The sequence below is a fragment of the Pongo abelii genome, chromosome 9 (genome assembly GCF_028885655.2).
Source record: "Pongo abelii isolate AG06213 chromosome 9, NHGRI_mPonAbe1-v2.0_pri, whole genome shotgun sequence".
NCBI classification, from domain to species: Eukaryota; Metazoa; Chordata; class Mammalia; order Primates; family Hominidae; genus Pongo; species Pongo abelii.
The window spans coordinates 60,825,776-60,845,584 of NC_071994.2; the positions used below are offsets into that span (position 1 = coordinate 60,825,776).

Here is a 19,809-nt window from a genome sequence, read left to right on the forward strand (position 1 = left end):
TTTTCATGGAGTAGGTGACAGCTGAGATCAAACATTAAAGGCTTATTAACATTTCATTGAACAGATGAAAGGAAAGGACAGTGGAGGCAGAGGAATAGAATGTGGAAAGGCATGAAGGAGTGAAAAAGCATGGTATCATTTAATATGTCTTTAAGGCAATACAAGAAATCTTTATTATCAGAGAGTAGTTGGTAGTGAGAAAGGCCACTTAATCCACTGAAAATTTAGTAAGGGTAACAACTGTGAACTCTGGACAAAACACAAGTATCTGAAGGCACTGAAGAGCAACTTGAAACAGACTAAATCTTGAGAGGAGAATGAGCTTTGGAAGAATGAAGGGAAAGAAACTGGGTAAGTTTGTCGTTTTCAAGCTTTCTAGTATGAGGGCAGGCTGCAGAAAAAAACAGCATTTTTTTCTGACCTGGAGAATCAAGGCAACAGACTTTGGGCAACCACGACTGCTAAGAGGTGAGAAGGTAATCTTGGGAAGGAAAAAGCCACAGAAAGGGAACCCCAACTTCTATATTACAAATCTCTGACTGATCCCCAAACCATCCATGAACAGGATTGATCTCAAGTAGCTCAAGTAAGGTTAAAAGAGCTAAATAGATGTTTGAGCTACTGCTTACTGCAGGTAAGACAAAACATGCAGTTCGAGTCTCAGCAAGTAAGCTTCTTCTTCTTTTTTTTTTTTTTTTTGAGACGGAGTCTTGCTCTGTCTCCCAGGCTAGAGTGCAGTGGCGCCATCTCAGCTCACTGCAAGCTCCGCCTCCTGGGTTCATGCCATTCTCCTGCCTCAGCCTCCCAAATAGCTGGGACTACAGGCACCCGCAACCATGCCTGGCTAATTTTTTTGGTATTTTTAGTAGAGACAGGGTTTCACCGTGTTAGCCGGGATGGTCTCGATCTCCTGACTTCGTGATCCGCCCACCTTGGCCTCCCAAAGTGCTGGGATTACAGGCGTGAGCCACTGCTCCCGGCTGTAAGCTTCTTAAACAGCAATACTATTTAGAATACTATAAATGAATCTAGAGTCTCCACAGCATAGTGGTCACAATGTCTAAGATATAATCCAAAATTGCTCAACATATGAAGAACCAGGAAAATTTGAAAAAAAAATAAGACATCTCAGTAGAGACAGATAAATTATTAAAAAGAGCCAAAGGGAACTTAAAAAAATGATATCTGAAATAAGAAAATCACTTGAGAGGACAATCAGCAGAATAGAGATGACAGTGAAACTGAAGATAGATCAATATAATTATACAATTTAAAGAACAGAGAGGCCAGGCATGGTGGCTCAAGCCTACAATGTCACCTCCCCTTTGGGAGGCCTAGGCAGGAGGACTGCTTGAGACTAGTAAGTTTGAGACCAACCTGAGCAATGTAGCAAGACCCTGTCTCTACAAAATAATAAAACTAGCTGAGAGTGGTGACACGAACCTATAGTCCTAGCTACTTGAGAGGCTGAGGTGGGATGATCACTTGAGTCCAGGAGTTCAAGTCTGCAGTGAACTAAGATGGTGCTACTGCACTCTTGTCTGGTTGTCAGAGTGAGACCCTGTCTCTTAAAAACAAAAACAAAAAACCCCAAAACAACAGAGAAAAAATTGGAAAAGAAAAGAAGATGAATATAGCATTAGGGATATATGACAATATTAAAAGGTCTAACATACATGAGTCTCAGAAAATAAAAGGGAATGATGTTGGGGCAGGGAAAAAAATTGAAGAAATAATGCCACCAATTTCCCAAATTTGGTGAAAGATATAAATGTACAGTCGTAAGAAGTTCAGCAAACTCCAAGCAAGATAAATGCAAAGAAAAGTACATCTAGGCACCTCAAAGTCAAATTGCTGGAAACAAGAAAAATATACAGGCAAAAATTGTTTTTCTTTTGTAAAGACCAAGAAAAAAAGAAACACAGCTTACCAATATCAGGAATGAAAGAGGAATTATCACTATAAATCTTACAGGTATTAAACAGACAATAATAAAATATTATGAATATCTGTATGCCAAAAAGTTATAGAACTTAGATGAAACAAACAAATTTCTTAGAAAAAAACTTACTAAAACTGACACAAGATAAGAAACTGAATTTGTTCATTAAGAAAATAAAAATTTCTATAAAGAAAACTCCAGGCCCAAATGATTTCACTTGTGGATTCTATCAAACATTTAAGAAATAACATCACTCTTACATAAACTCTTTCAAAAAACAGAACAATTTCTACCTCATTTTATGAGGCCAGCATAACCCTAACCCCAAACCTGAAAAAATTATAAGAAAGGAAAATTATAGACCAATATCCTTCATGGTCATAGATGCAAAAATCTTTAACAAAACAACAGCAAATCCAGCAATGTAGGAAAAGGATGAAATATCACGACGAAGTAGGGTTTAGTCCAGAAATACAAGATTGGTTTAACATTTGGAAAATGTCGCTGTATTAACAGAGTAAATGAGAAATCATATGATCATTTCAATAGATGCAGAAAAAACAGTTCACCACACCCATTAATAATTAAAAACTCCCAGAAATCTAGGAATATAATAAAACTATTTTAAACTGAAAAGGATGGCTAGGAAAAACCTACAACTAACATCATATTTGATGGTGAAATAGTGAATGCTTTCTTCCCAAGATGGGAAACAAGATAGTGTCCATGCTCATTCATCCTACTTGACATTGTATTTAAAGTCCAACCATTAGAATGAGGCAAGACAAGGAAGCAAATAGTATAATAATATAAGAGGTAAAAAGTAGGACTGTATCTTTGCCAAAGTCATGTGATACAAGGATGATTTCTTTTGTATTTTAATATATTAAGTGGGTGGGGATCAAAATTGCATAGTAAACAATGGGAAAAATGATTTCATTTTGAGTCAACTTTTACAAATTAAAATTAAAATTAAAAATAAGTTTATATATTGGCAGCATTCATTTATAATTCTAACTGTGCATTAATTCTTAGAAGAGTGATCATGTCTCTTGTAAGTTGGATTCCTAAGTATTTTATTCTCTTTGAAGCAATTGTGAATGGGAGTTCACTCATGATTTGGCTCTCTGTTTGTCTGTTATTGGTGTATAAGAATGCTTGTGATTTTTGTACATTGATTTTGTATCCTGAGACTTTGCTGAAGTTGCTTATCAGCTTAAGGAGATTTTGGGCTGAGACAATGGGGTTTTCTAGACATACAATCATGTCATCTGCAAACAGGGACAATTTGACTTCCTCTTTTCCTAATTGATCACCCTTTATTTCCCTCTCCTGCCTAATTACCCTGGCCAGAACTTCCAACACTATGTTGAATAGGAGTGGTGAGAGAGGGCATCCCTGTCTTGTGCCAGTTTTCAAAGGGAATGCTTCCAGTTTTTACCCATTCAGTATGATATTGGCTGTGGGTTTGTCATAGATAGCTCTTATTATTTGAGATACGTCCCATCAATACCTAATTTATTGAGAGTTTTTAGCATGAAGCGTTGTTGAATTTTGTCAAAGGCCATTTCTGCATCTATTGAGATAATCATGTGGTTTTTGTCTTTGGTTCTGTTTATATGCTGGATTACATTTATTGATTTGCGTATATTGAACCAGCCTTGCATCCCAGGGATGAAGCCCACTTGATCATGGTGGATAAGCTTTTTGATGTGCTGCTGGATTCTGTTTGCCAGTATTTTACTGAGGATTTTTGCATCAATGTTCATCAAGGATATTGGTCTAAAATTCTCTTTTTTGGTTGTGTCTCTTCCTGGCTTTGGTAACAGGATGATGCTGGCCTCATAAAATGAGTTAGGGAGGATTCCCTCTTTTTCTATTGATTGGAATCATTTCAGAAGGAATGGTACCCGTTCCTCCTTGTACCTCTGGTAGAATTCAGCTGTGAATCCATCTGGTCCTGGACTCTTTTTGGTTGGTAAGCTATTGATTATTGCCACAATTTCAGCTCCTGTTATTGGTCTATTCAGAGATTCAACTTCTTCCTGGTTTAGTCTTGGGAGAGTGTATGTGTCGAGGAATTTATCCATTTCTTCTAGATTTTCTAGTTTATTTGCGTAGAGGTGTTTGTAGTATTCTCTGATGGTAGTTTGTATTTCTGTGGGATTGGTGGTGATATCCCCTTTATCATTTTTTGTTGCATCTATTTGATTCTTCTCTCTCTTTTTCTTTATTAGTCTTGCTAGCGGTCTATCAATTTTGTTGATCCTTTCAAAAAACCAGCTCCTGGATTCATTAATTTTTTGAAGGGTTTTTTGTGTCTCTATTTCCTTCAGTTCTGCTCTGATTTTAGTTATTTCTTGCCTTCTGCTAGCTTTTGAATGTGTTTGCTCTTGCTTTTCTAGTTGTTTTAATTGTGATGTTAGGGTGTCAATTTTGGATCTTTCCTGCTTTCTCTTGTGGGCATTTAGTACTATAAATTTCCCTCTACACACTGCTTTGAATGCATCCCAGAGATTCTGGTATGTTGTGTCTTGGTTCTCGTTGGTTTCAAAGAACATCTTTATTTCTGCCTTCATTTCATCATGTACCCAGTAGTCATTCAGGAGCAGGTTGTTCAGTTTCCATGTAGTTGAGCGGTTTTGAGTGAGTTTCTTAATCCTGAGTTCTAGTTTGATTGCATTGTGGTCTGAGAGACAGTTTGTTATAATTTCTATTCTTTTACATTTGCTGAGGAGAGCTTTACTTCCAAGTATGTGGTCAATTTTGGAATAGGTGTGGTGTGGAGCTGAAAAAAATGTATATTTTGTTGATGTGGGGTGGAGAGTGCTGTCGATGTCTATTAAGTCTGTTTGGTGCAGAGCTGAGTTCAATTCCTGGATACCCTTGTTGACTTTCTGTCTCATTGATCTGTCTAATGTTGACAGTGGGGTGTTAAAGTCTCCCATTATTATTGTGTGGGAGTCTAAGTCTGTTTGTAGGTCACTCAGGACTTGCTTTATGAATCTGGGTGCTCCTGTATTGGGTGCATATATATTTAGGATAGTTAGCTCTTCTTGTTGAATTGATCCCTATACCATTATGTAATGGCCTTCTTTGTCTCTTTTCATCTTTGTTGGTTTAAAGTCTGTTTTATCAGAGCCTAGGATTGCAACCCCTGCCTTTTTTTGCTTTCCATTTGCTTGGTAGATCTTCCTCCATCCTTTTATTTTGAGCCTATGTGTGTCTCTGCATGTGAGATGGGTTTCCTGAATACAGCACACTGATGGGTCTTGAGTCTTTATCCAATTTGCCAGTCTGTGTCTTTTAATTGGAGCATTTAGTCCATTTACATTTAAAGTTAATATTGTTATGTGTGAATTTGATCCTGTCATTATGATGTTAGCTGGTTATTTTGCTCATTAGTTGATGCAGTTTCTTCCTAGTCTCGATGGTCTTTACATTTTGGCATGATTTTGCAGTGGCTGGTACTGGTTGTGCCTTTCCATGTTTAGTGCTTCCTTCAGGAGCTCTTTTAGGGCAGGCCTGGTGGTGACAAAATCTCTCAGCATTTGCTTGTCTGTAAAGCATTTTATTTCTCCTTCACTTATGAAGCTTAGTTTGGCTGGATATGAAATTCTGAGTGGAAAATTCTTTTCTTTAAGAATGTTGAATATTGGCCCCCACTCTCTTCTGGCTTGTAGAGTTGCTGCCGAGAGATCTGCTGTTAGTCTGATGGGCTTCCCTTTGTGGGTAACCCGACCTTTCTCTCTGGATGCCCTTAACATTTTTTCCTTCATTTCAACTTTGGTGAATTTGACAATTATGTGTCTTGGAGTTGCTCTTCTCAAGGAGTATCTTTGTGGCGTTCTCTGTATTTCCTGAATTTGAATGTTGGCCTGCCTTGCTAGACTGGGGAAATTCTCCTGTATAATATCCTGCAGAGTGTTTTCCAACTTGGTTCCATTCTCCCTGTCACTTTCAGGTACACCAATCAGACGCAGATTTGGTCTTTTCACATAGTCCCATATTTCTTAGAGGCTTTGTTCGTTTCTTTTTATTCTTTTTTCTCTAAACTTCCTGCTCAATGAAATAAAAGAGGATACAAACAAATGGAAGAACATTCCATGCTCATGGGTAGGAAGAATCAATATTGTGAAAATGGCCATACTACCCAAGGTAATTTATAGATTCAGTGCCATCCCCATCAAGCTACCAAGACTTTCTTCACAGAATTGGAAAAAACTACTTTAAAGTTCACATGGAACCAAAAAAGAGCCCACATTGCCAAGTCAATCCTAAGCCAAAAGAAGAAAGCTGGAGGCCTCACGCTAACTGACTTCAAACTATACTACAAGGCTACAGTAACCAAAACAGCATGGTAGTGGTACCAAAACAGAGATATAGATCAATGGAACAGAACAGAGCCCTCAGAAATAACGCCGCATATCTATAACTATCTGATCTTTGACAAACTTGAGAAAAACAAGCAATGGGGAAAGGATTCCCTATTTAATAAGTGGTGCTGGGAAAACTGGCTAGCCATATGTAGAAAGCTGAAACTGGATCCCTTCCTTACACCTTATACAAAAATTAATTCAAGATGGATTAAAGACTTAAATGTTAGACCTAAAACCATAAAAACCCTAGAACAAAACCTAGGCATTACCATTCAGGACATAGGCATGGGCAAGGACTTCATGTCTAAAACACCAAAAACAATGGCAACAAAAGCCAAAATTGACAAATGGGATCTAATTAAACTAAAGATCTTCTGCACAGCAAAAGAAACTACCATCAGAGTGAACAGGCAACCTACAAAATGGGAGAAAATTTTCACAACCTACTCATCTGACAAAGGGCTAATATCCAGAATCTGCAATGAACTCCAAGAAATTTACAAGAAAAAACAAACAACCCCATCAAAAAGTGGGCAAAGGATATGAACAGACACTTCTCAAAAGAAGACATTTATGCAGCCAAAAGACACATGAACAAATGCTCATCATCACTGCCCATCAGAGAAATGCAAATCAAAACCACAATGAGATACCATCTCACAGCCGTTAGAATGGCAATCATTAAAAAGTCAGGAAACAACAGGTGCTGGAGAGGATGTGGAGAAATAGGAACACTTTTACAAGGTCGGTGGGCTGTAAACTAGTTCAACCATTGTGGAAGTCAGTGTGGCGATTCCTCAGGGATCTAGAACTAGAAATACCGTTTGACCCAGCCATCCCATTACTGGGTATATACCCAAAGGACTATAAATCATGCTGCTATAAAGACACATGCACACGTATGTTTATTGCGGCACTATTCACAATAGCAAAGACTTGGAACCAACCCACATGTCCAACAATGATAGACTGGATTAAGAAAATGTGGCACATAGACACCATGGAATACTATGCAGCCATAAAAAATGATGAATTCATGTCCTTAGTAGGGACATGGATGAAATTGGAAATCATCATTCTCAGTAAAACTATCGCAAGGACAAAAAACCAAACACCGCATGTTCTCACTCATAGATGAGAATTGAACAATGAGAACACATGGACACAGGAAGGGGAACATCACACTCTGGGGACTGTTGTGGGGTGGGGGGAGTGGGGAGGGATAGCATTAGGAGATATACCTAATGGTATATGATGAGTTGACGGGTGCAGCACACCAGCATGGCACATCTATACGTATGTAACTAACCTGCACATTGTGCACACGTACCCTAAAATTTAAAGTATAATAATAATAATAAAAAAAAAGGAAAAAAAGAAAAGAGTGATCATGTTTTTCAGAGTAATTTTTCAGGTCAAATATTATGAAAGCAAAATCAATTTTCACACTGTAGTACCATCTGTCATAACAAAGGCCATTTTTGCAAAGAAAATTTCCTAAGGACTTTGCTTAATCTTTTTATATTCAAATAATTCTTTTATGAATAATCTACCATAATGACTATCATTCCTGCCACTTTCTGGTTTTTCAGTTTTTATCTTAGTCTAACTGTAAATTGTTGATTTTTCAATGATTTGAGCCGTTCTCTGGCACTATATTTCTTTGCTTCATGAAATCTTGCATCTTTTGCAAGATTTGTGATTTTGCTTTGCAGTCACCTTACATTTTTATTTTGAATAGTGGTTTCAATGCCACAGTGCAATATCTGGTAATTGACTAGCCTGATTCTCAAACTTGACTGAAAAAAAAATTACCGGTATATGGCATTTTAAAAAGTATTCTTTTGCTTAGGTTACACTTCAACCAGTTAAATCAATCTTTTGAAGTGGGACCCAGGCATCAATAGTTTTTACAGGTCTCCATGTGACTCCAGTGTGCCGAGAAGTTTGAAACCACTGAGCAATGATGATCAAAGATACAAGGACATTAACCCACATGTGTGAGATACATGTTAAGTTAATCTGTGAGGGGTGTTTACCTGAAGACTAATTTTACAAATGGTAAGTTTATTAATGAAGGCATTTTACCTTCTGTATAATTTTAGTGACTCACATAATGAATATTTGGATAATGAGAGAATCTCCTAAATCCATTGAGTACCAAGTATATATGGACCAGGAATACAGTGGTGAACTAAAATGTATGTTGTACCTTTCTGTAGTTTACAGTCCAAATAAGAGGAAGGCATTAAATAAATATTTAATTGTAGTTTAATAAATAATATGAAGGAAAAGGGAGACCTATTTCGGTTTGGGATCAAGGATGGTGACTATACATTAGTGATATTAAAGCTGAGACATAAATTATAAGTAGGATATAGTTTGGTGAAGAGGAGACAGAAGAGGGAACAGTATTTATGAGGGCCATAAATAGAAAAGTAGCTTGCAATCTCTAAGAACAGATATCAGGGAAGATGATTTAGAGAACATTCAACAGAGAATAGTTAGAGAAGATCAGGTCTTATGTTGCTAAGTGTGTGTATATGTGTCAGGAAATAGGACTAGAAAGATAATGTGGAATCAGCTTATTAATGAGTGTTATATCTATATGCAGGAATCTATATCCTGTAGGTTATGGGGAAATAATGAAGGTTTTTAAGTAGGATATTGACATGATTAGATTTTATGTTTCAGGGACATGACTCGGTTACTTCACCCCCCACTTGCCCCCCACACAAAAGATTTTTCCAATGTGATATTCTCAACTTAGAATCAGGAAAGTAAACTTTTCTTTGTTTTGTGTTTCCTACATTAAGGTAAAATTATTGAAGTTGAATGGATTTCTCCTTCAATTCTCATTATTGTCCACTTCCCAAGCTAAACGCAAAAACACATGTATAAGAACAACAACAAAAAACAACTCTGCTAATATTCCTCAAGGGCCATATGCATACCAATACAAGCAGAGTCTCCCTATGAGCATTACGTTTTGCCAAAGACAGCTTTGAAATAAGGCTGGGGGAGCTTGAGAGCCATACTCAAGGGGTTGGCCCCAGAGAACAATATGGCTCCAGATGCCACAGATCTCTGAACATGTTAACGTGGCCCAAGGCAATTCAATAGCAACAAACATGAAACTATCCTCTTAGTTTGAATGACTGTTAGCTAGTAGGAAAGGAAATGTGAGAGAAAAAAATGCAAAATTTTAATTAAATAATGTTTTACATATTTTTCTCCTTTGGACTCAATTCAGTCACAAATGATGTAGCAGTTGCCTGGGATTTCCACAGCATTAATTAATTCAAAAGAGCAAAAAATGAATCAGAACCAAAAACATATTTATTATGCCCTTCTTTCCTTTTAAGCATCATGAAAAGCTTAGCGTCTCTTGTGATCACAGGAGTTTGCATTTCTAAGACTTGGGTGTATCCAATTTAAAATGGATTAAAATATGCTCCCAACATAATAATAAAGAAAAGATTTTTAAAAATTTTTTCTTTACTTTTCTGTTTACTGAAAAGTTTTTCTTTTAAGTGATGGAAATAAGACATGAAAATAATGACACTACTGAGATTAAGCATACCTCAAGAGCATTTTTGTTTATTTTCCAAGGATAAAATGCACTTCAATAAACATTTTACAGGCATGATTTAAACTTACCCTCTTTTTATTACAAAATATAGATGCCTCTGATATTAAAAATGTTGCTTTTAACCCACTGACAATCAGAATCCAAGAAAAGAAATGAAATAGTCACAGCTGAGTCAGCTAAAGTGACAATTAGATCTGGAGATGTCAACTTTTGGGGGAAATTATAGAAAAGGTGAACTGAATATTAATTGGGATCAGGGAAGCACATAATCTAAATTCTAGTTATGATTCTGCCACAGATTAACTGCGTGAACTGTTTCATTTAGTTCATCTCAAATCTGTACTAGCCCTGTACTATTACTACTGATAATAATAATAACAGTACTTGAAGTAATTGAGAGTTTACAATGTCCTAGTACTTTGTGCCTTTTTATTCTGCTTTTCACTCTTTTAAAATTAGAGCTCTGATTAATGAAGAAACAGGAAAATGATTTCTATTTCTGGAAAGATACCCTTTTTCCAGATGAAAAAGTCCTCTAGGATCTGCTGTATAGCTCTCTGGCATTTTCTCTATTAATTGTACATAGTCTTCAGTGGGACAATTCCAAAGAGAGATAGATACTACAGGTCAGAAAGAAAAAAAAAGCATTATGTTCATTTCTGATATTTTAGTTTGCTTTCTATGCTGCCATTCTTTTTTTCCCGTTGTTCAGTGTCAGTGATTACATGGTAATAGCTAAATTTGCTGAAACCATTTTTATTTCTATTTTAGAATGTAAAAAGGTGCATTTCACTTAAGACTATGCTTCTTGAAATTTCTCAATTTTATCAGTTTATTTCTATCTTTTCCTAGAGTTGTTTGAACATTTTTTTAACTCTAAAATTGAGGGTGTGTCAGAATTGTTGCAAGCAAAGATAGAGGTAATCATACGTGGTTTTTGTTATAAGCTTTGTGTTGATACTGACTGCTATTTAAAATAGTATCTCTAAGATGAATCTACTTTTAGCATTTTTTCTTTTTCACGTGAATTTATTGTGCAACAACTAATCAAATTTTTCTCTTATGTTACATTATTTTATTACCTTTATTCTTCTAGGATGTCATGGAGGTGATTTGAACAGGGAACTCAGTATAGAATGAGTTAATCTATTATTGCACATTTATGTATTTCTTAGGTTTCTAAAGACTTCCTCCTAAGTGCCAACATTATTTTTACATTTTAACTATATGTTCTGATTCCTAAACAGTTTCTTGTTTAGAAAAAATAGAAAGGTTAAAGAAGATAATTAAAATAACCTATATTTCATTATCAGAGAAGCTCTCATTAATATTTTGGTATAATATATATGAGGGTGAGGTTATATCATAGTTTTATCTTCTGATTTTTACATTTACTTTTTTAACAACGTTTCTCAATGGCTCAGCTATCACTACAAACATATGATTCCTGAGCTGTTCCCTGAGTTGAGTGTCTGTTAAGGCTATTTATCTCTACATTGAGTGGTCTCCCAGTTGCTGGGTTTTTTTTGAGTTCTTGTGTCTGCATTTTTTGGTTTCCTGTCTTTGCTTTTTTCAGACTTGAAGTTGTCATTTCTCTGTAATTAGTGTTTTTGCCTTTAGCAATATCAGTCCTCCTCCCATACTCTTTTATAAGCTGCTACTTCTATTTGGCTATGGGCTGTTAAATTAGATAAGAAAAGAGGGAAAACTAACATTTTATAGGCCTCTCTTTTGTTGTACAGCACTAATGTAGGTGCTTTTACATGTGATGCCATTTAATTCTCAAAATAACCCATTGAATTGTTATTAGTTCATATTTTAAGGGTATTAAAGATCCATTTATTGAGCACTTAGTATATGCTAGGCACTGTGCTAAGAACATTACATGTATCTATTGGGCTTATTCCTGCAACACTCCAGCAAGGTGAACTATTGTACAGATAAAGATACCTGGACTCAGAGAAGTTGAGCAACTTGCCCAAGATTATATTATTGGTAAGTGGTGGAAACAGGATTTGAACCTAGGTGTGCTCCTCATATAATTAAAATTATGCTACAGTTATGCTTAAGTAAGAGTAAATAGATTCTGAGCTGAGGAATTCTCCTTTAAGAAAAGTAAATAAGCTTTAATGTATTTCCTCGAGACATCTGTTTTGGATTTTCCTGCCTTTCTCTTTCTTCTTATTGCTCTGTTATAGGGATGTTGCTGTATAAGGAATCTATGGAGCAATGTAGTGACATAAGTGTGGAAGAGTCTAAGGAACTCAATATTTAAGCTGAATTAATCCTAAAAGAATGAACTTTAAACATTTTATGAAGGAAAGAGCAATTCTTATTATTGTTACAGAAGTCTCTATTTCATGACTCATGGAATCGTGAGTGCATTCTTTGCTAAATTTCCTATATCAAAAGGTACTTACACAGAAGTTAATACAATAATTAGCTAACACACCATTGTATAGCTACATTTCTCAGGAAAACAGGATTTAATCTCAATGTATACTTCAAATTATCCATGAAAAGGGAGCAAAAACTTTTAATTAGTTTTTTTTGTTTGTTTGTTTTGGTGCTTAAGAGATTAAGTTGTGCTTAAGAGCTTGGTCTTTAGCTAGTCTGCCTAGGTTAAAATCCTGACTCTGCCATTACTAGTACAACTAGTACAACTACCCTGGAGTTGACAACGATTCCACATTGAACTCTCTAACTTCATTTTAGGTCCATTTCTTAGATCTAAGCACAGAAACACCTAAAGTTGCAGTATTTTATTCAGAATAGACACTAGCTTCAAGTGAGGAATTAAATATAGCATCTCTTTACCTTTAGATAATTTTCCCCCAAGTTGAGAGATTTCCTCTGCCTTTTGAAAATATGATACTATATTAGGTAAAAGGGTTACAGTGCAGTTCTTTTCAACAGCTGAATTGAGTGTTGAACATGCTTGGTATCCTATAATAGAGAGCACTCCTTATAAATTTGCTATTTTATTATTGAAAGTGCAAATAGCAAATTATTCTCCCTCCCTCTGTTGTGTGCATGTGCAAGACAAAGATAAAAGCCATGTTTCCTTCGTGGAAGGGTGTGGAGGTAGAGGATGATTTCAATTAGAAATAATGACAGCAATAGAGGCTTCCAATGAAGATATCGTGGCCACCAAAGGACAAAGGCAAGAAGTTAATTCCTGAAGTCAAGGTATTTGATTAAACATTTAGGCTGTTCTTTATGTGTACAGATGCCAAGTATGTTGTTATTTACAAGCTGAGTGACACCGTATTTGACAAAGGTATTTTCTGAATGTTTTGATGATGGTTGGGAGAGAAGCAACCCTGTGATATCCAGAGAACCTTTAATAATTAAAGTAAAAATAACATTTTGATAAGCAAAAACTTTGCTTTTTAAGACTTTTGCTCCTCTTTTATAATGATTAAATGTAAGAAATGGCTTATTTTAATGGTGGTTTATTATTCTAGTTAATAACATTCACTTAGAAAAATTACCAGACTTTGATTAGAAAGTCTATTGTATGCGTGTGTGTTTTTTTTCCCACTACCTTAACAAATAGTTTTAGAAATAGCTTACAACTTAGTGTCACCCTAAGGTGTTTTTATGTCTAAACATTTATTTTTAAAACTTTGGTATTGTGTTCATTGTGCCTCTGCCTGTGTGTGTATGTGTGTGTATGTTTGGGTTTTGGGAGGGAGTTGGGGAATAAGAAGAAATTTTAGATATGGAAGTCGGTGAAAGATGATGTGTGAGACTAGAATTTTGTACTGAAAAAGAAAAGGTTTCAACCATGTTTTCTCTTTTGGAGAGAAAAAGAATGAAACTGACTATATTATGCATATTTTCATGAAGAATGTATATAAATATAATTTGGAAAATTATAAAAACAAACTTACTTTCTAGAGATGGAAGAAAATATATTTGACTTAAAAAATTGCAGCAGAGGTAAAGAAAAAAAATTGAACATATTTTAAGTGTAGTGTCCAATTGGGATAAAGTTTTAACAGAACAGGCTGAGCCATTTATAGATTACAACACTTTTAATTTTCTCAGTGTTACAAAGTGTTTATTTTGATAAAGAATTTGTTGATGCTCTATCAGCTTTTCCATGTGCAGAAGTGCAACTGGGTGATTAGTTAGGCTTGAGGCTAGCAGCCAAAATGTAGAAATTTGGTCCCCAGTTCTTTTTCTGGAATAAGAAAAAGCTACTGAGTTTTCCTGAGCCTTGATTCCCTATTGCAGAAATTCTTCCCTATCAAGGATGTCAGCGCTTTTCTCTCTTCTCATTTTCCTTCTTTCTTTCTAAAATTCTCTTTTTGTCTCATGGTATTACCATCTTCATCTGTGTTTAATTAAGTAAGTACTAATTTTGGAGGTATTCTAGGGTTTATGTTAGCTTAGTCATATGGAAATTCTTTACATTTGCATCAATTTTTTCTATAATTGTAAAGCTAAAGAATCTATTTTTTTTTACTGTAAGTTTAAAGACAAGGAATCTAAAACTTGGAGAGATTATTTGGCTTGCTCAAGATCATATGTTTAGAAATCAGGGCCAGGACTTTTGGCAATGCCACACTGCCAATTAATTGATTCCTGTTCATTTATTTTTTGTCTTGCTATACTGATGACCACTGTCAGTACATTATTTTTATCATCTGTTTAACTATTTCGCAATTGTCTTATTTTACTATATCTACCTATCTATTAGTAGATGGACACATATAGAGGTGATTTGCTTGATTGCTTTTTATGTCTCCTTTGCAACTTGATATAGTTGACATGTAAGTGGTTTCATCATTAAATTAAATTTATGATTGGTTGGATAGAATATACCAATACGTTTATGAGATTTGCTTTTCTTAGAAAAACTGTCATACTTATTTGTGCCTATTTTGGCAGTAAGAAGTTACTATGTTGTTTTTTTGCGTTTAGCCATAATTATGGACTTGTTAAACAATTAGTTGGTAGAATGAATTTAGATGGAAGAGTAAATATAGTCTTTCATATTACTTTTTTTTCTGATTAAAAAACCAAACTGTGGTTATTGGAAAAAATCAGAAAATATGAAAAAGAAATTATAAAAGCTCTGTAATGACATTTAGAGATACCTCAGAATGTTTATACTGATTATATCTTTGACATTTTTCTGTTTAGATACACATATTTTTTAAAGGAAAAATGGGATCTTATTGCACATGCTGTTTTGCAAGCTACTCTTAAAAAGTTAACGTGAGCATTTCCCTATGGCATCAGATTCTCTTCTCCTACCTACCTTTTCTTTTTAAAATGAACTTTTTGTTTACTATAAAAGTAACAGATATTATATAGAAGAAATTTAGGCAATACATATAAAAATAAAGAAAAAACCTTTTCACTTTATATTAAGGTATATACACTTTTTGTATTGAAGATTTTATGTCTGTGCCTATCTATTTAATATGCATACATATGTATATTTAAACAAAAATGAGATCATATGGTATCAAATGTTTTATAATCTACTTTTTAATTTAATGGTATATCATTTACAGTTTCTATGATACCACCTGTTGTTTTACATTATTAATTTTAATGGTTGCAGACTATTCTATTGTGGCCATTTCATAGCTTAGCTGATCATCTATAGGTAAGGTTGTTTTTGATTCTCCATTATTATTAACAATGTTGCAGTAAACTCATCTGTAGCTAAATCTTTGCACACATCTGTAATTAATTCTTTTGCTTAAATTCTTAAAAATGCATTGTTGGGTAATCCCTTTTTGAAGGAATTTGATTCCTATTGCCAAAATGCCCTCCAGGAAAGTTGACTAGTTTACTCTTGTCATCAGTATATAAGGGTACTCATTTTTCCTCATCCACTCTGACACATTATTATTATTATTTTTAACCATTGTCAATATAACAACTAGAAAATGGCATCTTATTTTTAGTATAATTTGCATTTATTTCATTAGTAGTGAAATGGAATATTTCTTTATTTATTTGCATTTTTTTTCTTTTTTTGAGATGGAGTTTTGATCTTGTTGCTCAAGCTGGAGTGCAATGGCACAATCTCAGCTCACCACAGCCTCTGCCTCCCAGGTTCAATTGATTCTCTTGCCTCAGCCTCCCAAGTAACTGGGATTACAGGCATGTGCCACCATGACCGGCGGATTTTGTCTTTTTAGTAGAGATGGGGTTTCTCCATGTTGGTCAGGCTGGTCTCCAACTTCCAGCCTCAGGCGATCCACCCGTCTCAGCCTCCCAAAGTGTTGGGATTACAGGCATGAATCACTGTGCCCGGCCTGCATTTCTTTGTTGAAAAATAAATTTCTTACTCATAACCTTTGAGAGGTAGTATAGATTAGTATAGATTTTGGAGTCAGATTGTTGATGACAGGGTTTGAATCTTGGCTGTCATCATTACTTAACAGCTCCGTAAACTTGAGCATTTGCTTAATTTCTCAGTGTCTCAGTTTCCTTATATGTAAAGTGGGAATAATAATATTACTTATGTCATATGTCTGTTGCAAGGATGAAATTCATGAATATATATAAAAATATTTAGAATAGCCTATCACAAAGTATTGTGCATTATTCTAATGGGTAATTAATTCTTATTGATTTATAAGAGGTCTTTATATGCTAAAATAGTAACGCTGTGTCATATATGATTTAGACTTTTTAAAATTTTATCATTTTGTCTAATTAAAATTTTTAGAAAATCAAATCTCTCTCATGAAATCTAAAGTTTTGTTTTTGATTTCTGCCTTTAGAACCATTTTTAGAAATGTCTTTCCTATCTAACATTATGTAAGTGGTCACATATATTTTATTATAATTTTTTTTACCTTTAATTTTCCTAATCTATCTAGAATTTATTTTGTTGTGTGATATGCAATTAAGATATGAAGAACCAATTATGCCAACAATGTTAGTCATATCATTCATCTTTTAAACACTATAATTTTCGTTATAGGGATACTTGGGTCTATTTCTTAGCTCCTTTAATTGATCTGCCTATTCATTTGGCAAATTTTAATTAGTCATATTTTATGTGCTTTTTAATTGAATTATTCTCATTTAAAATTATCTTGGTTATTCTTTAGTATTTGTTTTTCCACATGAAGTTTTGAGTCATTTTATCAAGTCTGTCCTCCTATCCCCACTTCCAAATCTCTGTGATTTTAATACAATTATACTAAATTTGTAAAACAATTTGGGATCTTATGACAAAATCTCAGAATGCATTGTATTTTACTTTAAGGACACATTTTAAATTTAACGAATCCACAATACCTAGCACATAGTAGGCCTCAGTACATGTTTGTTGAATAAATGTTAAATGTTTTAGTACTTACTAACTGTTGAACGTTTAGGTTGCTTTGATGTGTTCTCTATCATGAGTAATACTTTAAGAACGTATTTAACATATAAATTTTTGAACATTATTATGATGACATCTGTGGAGTAAATTCCTAGATAGCTAGTTCAAAGATAATTTTTACTGGTTTTGATACACTTTGCCAAGTTGCCTTCCTGAAAGCATGCACCAATTTATGCTCCGCCCAACAGTTTGAAACCGTAGTGTCTTGATCAGCTTATTTGTCTCCTCACGGTAAGATGCAGTTCCAATTTCTAATGAGTTTGAAATTAATATCTCATGGTAAAAGAAACATTTTTACTTTTGAAATGCTTGTTTATATTTTCTGGGTATGGAGGAGGTAAAAGATACATAGAAATTGTTGAATTTCTAGTAAAATCCTGACTCTTCTGCTATAGATATTAACACAATCAATGGAAATGTTATTCTACATGCTTGGGCAGAGTCACATGTGCAGGAACCAGATAATAATAACAATGAAAAGAAAACAATAAATATTACTTTAGAATAATGTCTTCAAGTGGATTTTTTTTCTATCTTAAATTGTTTTTCTTTTTTTGTACAGTGAAATCACTTGTTCCCCTCTTCTGATAAAAACAAATGTTGGTTGCCTATGTAGTTTCTATGTCTATTTGATTTTAGTTCTTTTTGTGACAAAATATTTTCAGTGGTCCCTAGCATGAACAACCTCACTCCTCCTATTATTAACTGGCTTAAAGTGGCAATTTCTGGTGGAGGAGAAAATTCACATTTATTAATTTTTGTCCTTGCATACCTGGGAACTGAGATATAAACAAGGAAAACTAACATTACAGTTTAGAGTAGTTGTACAGTAAGAAGCTAACAGGTAAAGGGCTTTACCCTGGTTCCTGCAGTTTTTATTTATCTGCTTATTCACTTTTCAGTCTTCCTCTTTTTCCTTCTCTTGATGCAGTATATGTACTACTAAAAGAGAATAAGGCTGAATCCTGATGATATAGTTTTTATCACTATATTTTAAAATTGAAATCCTCCTTGTTGGGAAACAAATACCAACATCTTCAATAACTCTGTAACTAACAACTTGACTTTTTCTTTTAAATAAAAGATTCCTTTGTAGATTGCTTTTCTAAAAATTATTTTATTTTATTATTATTAAACTTTAAGTTTTAGGGTACATGTGCACAATGTGCAGGTTAGTTACATATGTATACATGTGCCATGCTGGTGCGCTGCACCCACTAACTTGTCATCTAGCATTAGGTATATCTCCCAATGCTATCCCTCCCCCATTCCCCCACCCCACAACAGTCCCCAGAGTGTGATGTTCCCCTTCCTGTGTCCATGTGTTCTCATTGTTCAATTCCCACCTATGAGTGAGAATATGCGGTGTTTGTTTTTTTGTCCTTGTGATAGTTTACTGAGAATGATGATTTCCAATTTCATCCATGTCCCTACAAAGGACATGAACTCATCATTTTTTATGGCTGCATAGTATTCCGTGGTGTATATGTGCCACATTTTCTTAATCCAGTCTATCATTGTTGGACATTTGGGTTGGTTCCAAGTCTTTGCTATTGTGAATAGTGCCGCAATAAACATACGTGTGCATGTGTCTTTATAGCAGCATGATTTATAGTCCTTTGGGTATATACCCAGTAATGGGATGGCTGGGTCAAATGGTATTTCTAGTTCTAGATCCCTGAGGAATCGCCACACTGACTTCCACAATGCTTGAACTAGTTTACAGTCCCACTGACAGTGTAAAAGTGTTCCTATTTCTCCACATCCTCTCCAGCACCTGTTGTTTCCTGACTTTTTAATGATTGCCATTCTAACTGCTGTGAGATGGTATCTCATTGTGGTTTTGATTTGCATTTCTCTGATGGCCAGTGGTGGTGAGCATTTTTTCATGTGTCTTTTGGCTGCATAAATGTCTTCTTTTGAGAAGTGTCTGTTCATGTCCTTTGCCCACTTTTTGATGGGGTTGTTTGTTTTTTTCTTGTAAATTTGTTTGAGTTCATCGTAGATTCTGGATATCAGCCCTTTGTCAGATGAGTAGGTTGTGAAAATTTTCTCCCATTTTGTAGGTTGCCTGTTCACTCTGATGGTAGTTTCTTTTGCTGTGCAGAAGCTCTTTAGTTTAATTAGATCCCATTTGTCAATTTTGGCTTTTGTTGCCATTGTTTTTGGTGTTTTAGACATGAAGTCCTTGCCCATGCCTATGTCCTGAATGGTAATGCCTAGGTTTTGTTCTAGGGTTTTTATGGTTTTAGGTCTAACGTTTAAGTCTTTAATCCATCTTGAATTAATTTTTGTATAAGGTGTAAGGAAGGGATCCAGTTTCAGCTTTCTACATATGGCTAGCCAGTTTCCGTAGCACCACTTATTAAATAGGGAATCCTTTCCCCATTGCTTGTTTTTCTCAGGTTTGTCAAAGATCAGATAGTTATAGATATGCGGTGTTATTTCTGAGGGCTCTGTTCTGTTCCATTGATCTATATCTCTGTTTTGGTACCAGTACCATGCTGTTTTGGTTACTGTAGCCTTGTAG

The 19,809-nt window shown here is 34.9% G+C and overlaps 1 protein-coding gene across 15 annotated transcripts in view; it reads left to right on the plus strand.

The window, feature by feature from the left end:
* SOX6 (SRY-box transcription factor 6) overlaps nt 1-19,809 on the plus strand; it is a 757,470-nt gene that overhangs the window by 318,101 nt on the left and 419,560 nt on the right. Inside the window, exon 1 of one of the 15 annotated variants that reach the window (XM_054523674.2) lies at nt 12,950-13,102. The gene's annotated coding sequence lies outside the window, so the exon portion shown is untranslated. 15 annotated transcript variants of the gene reach the window in all.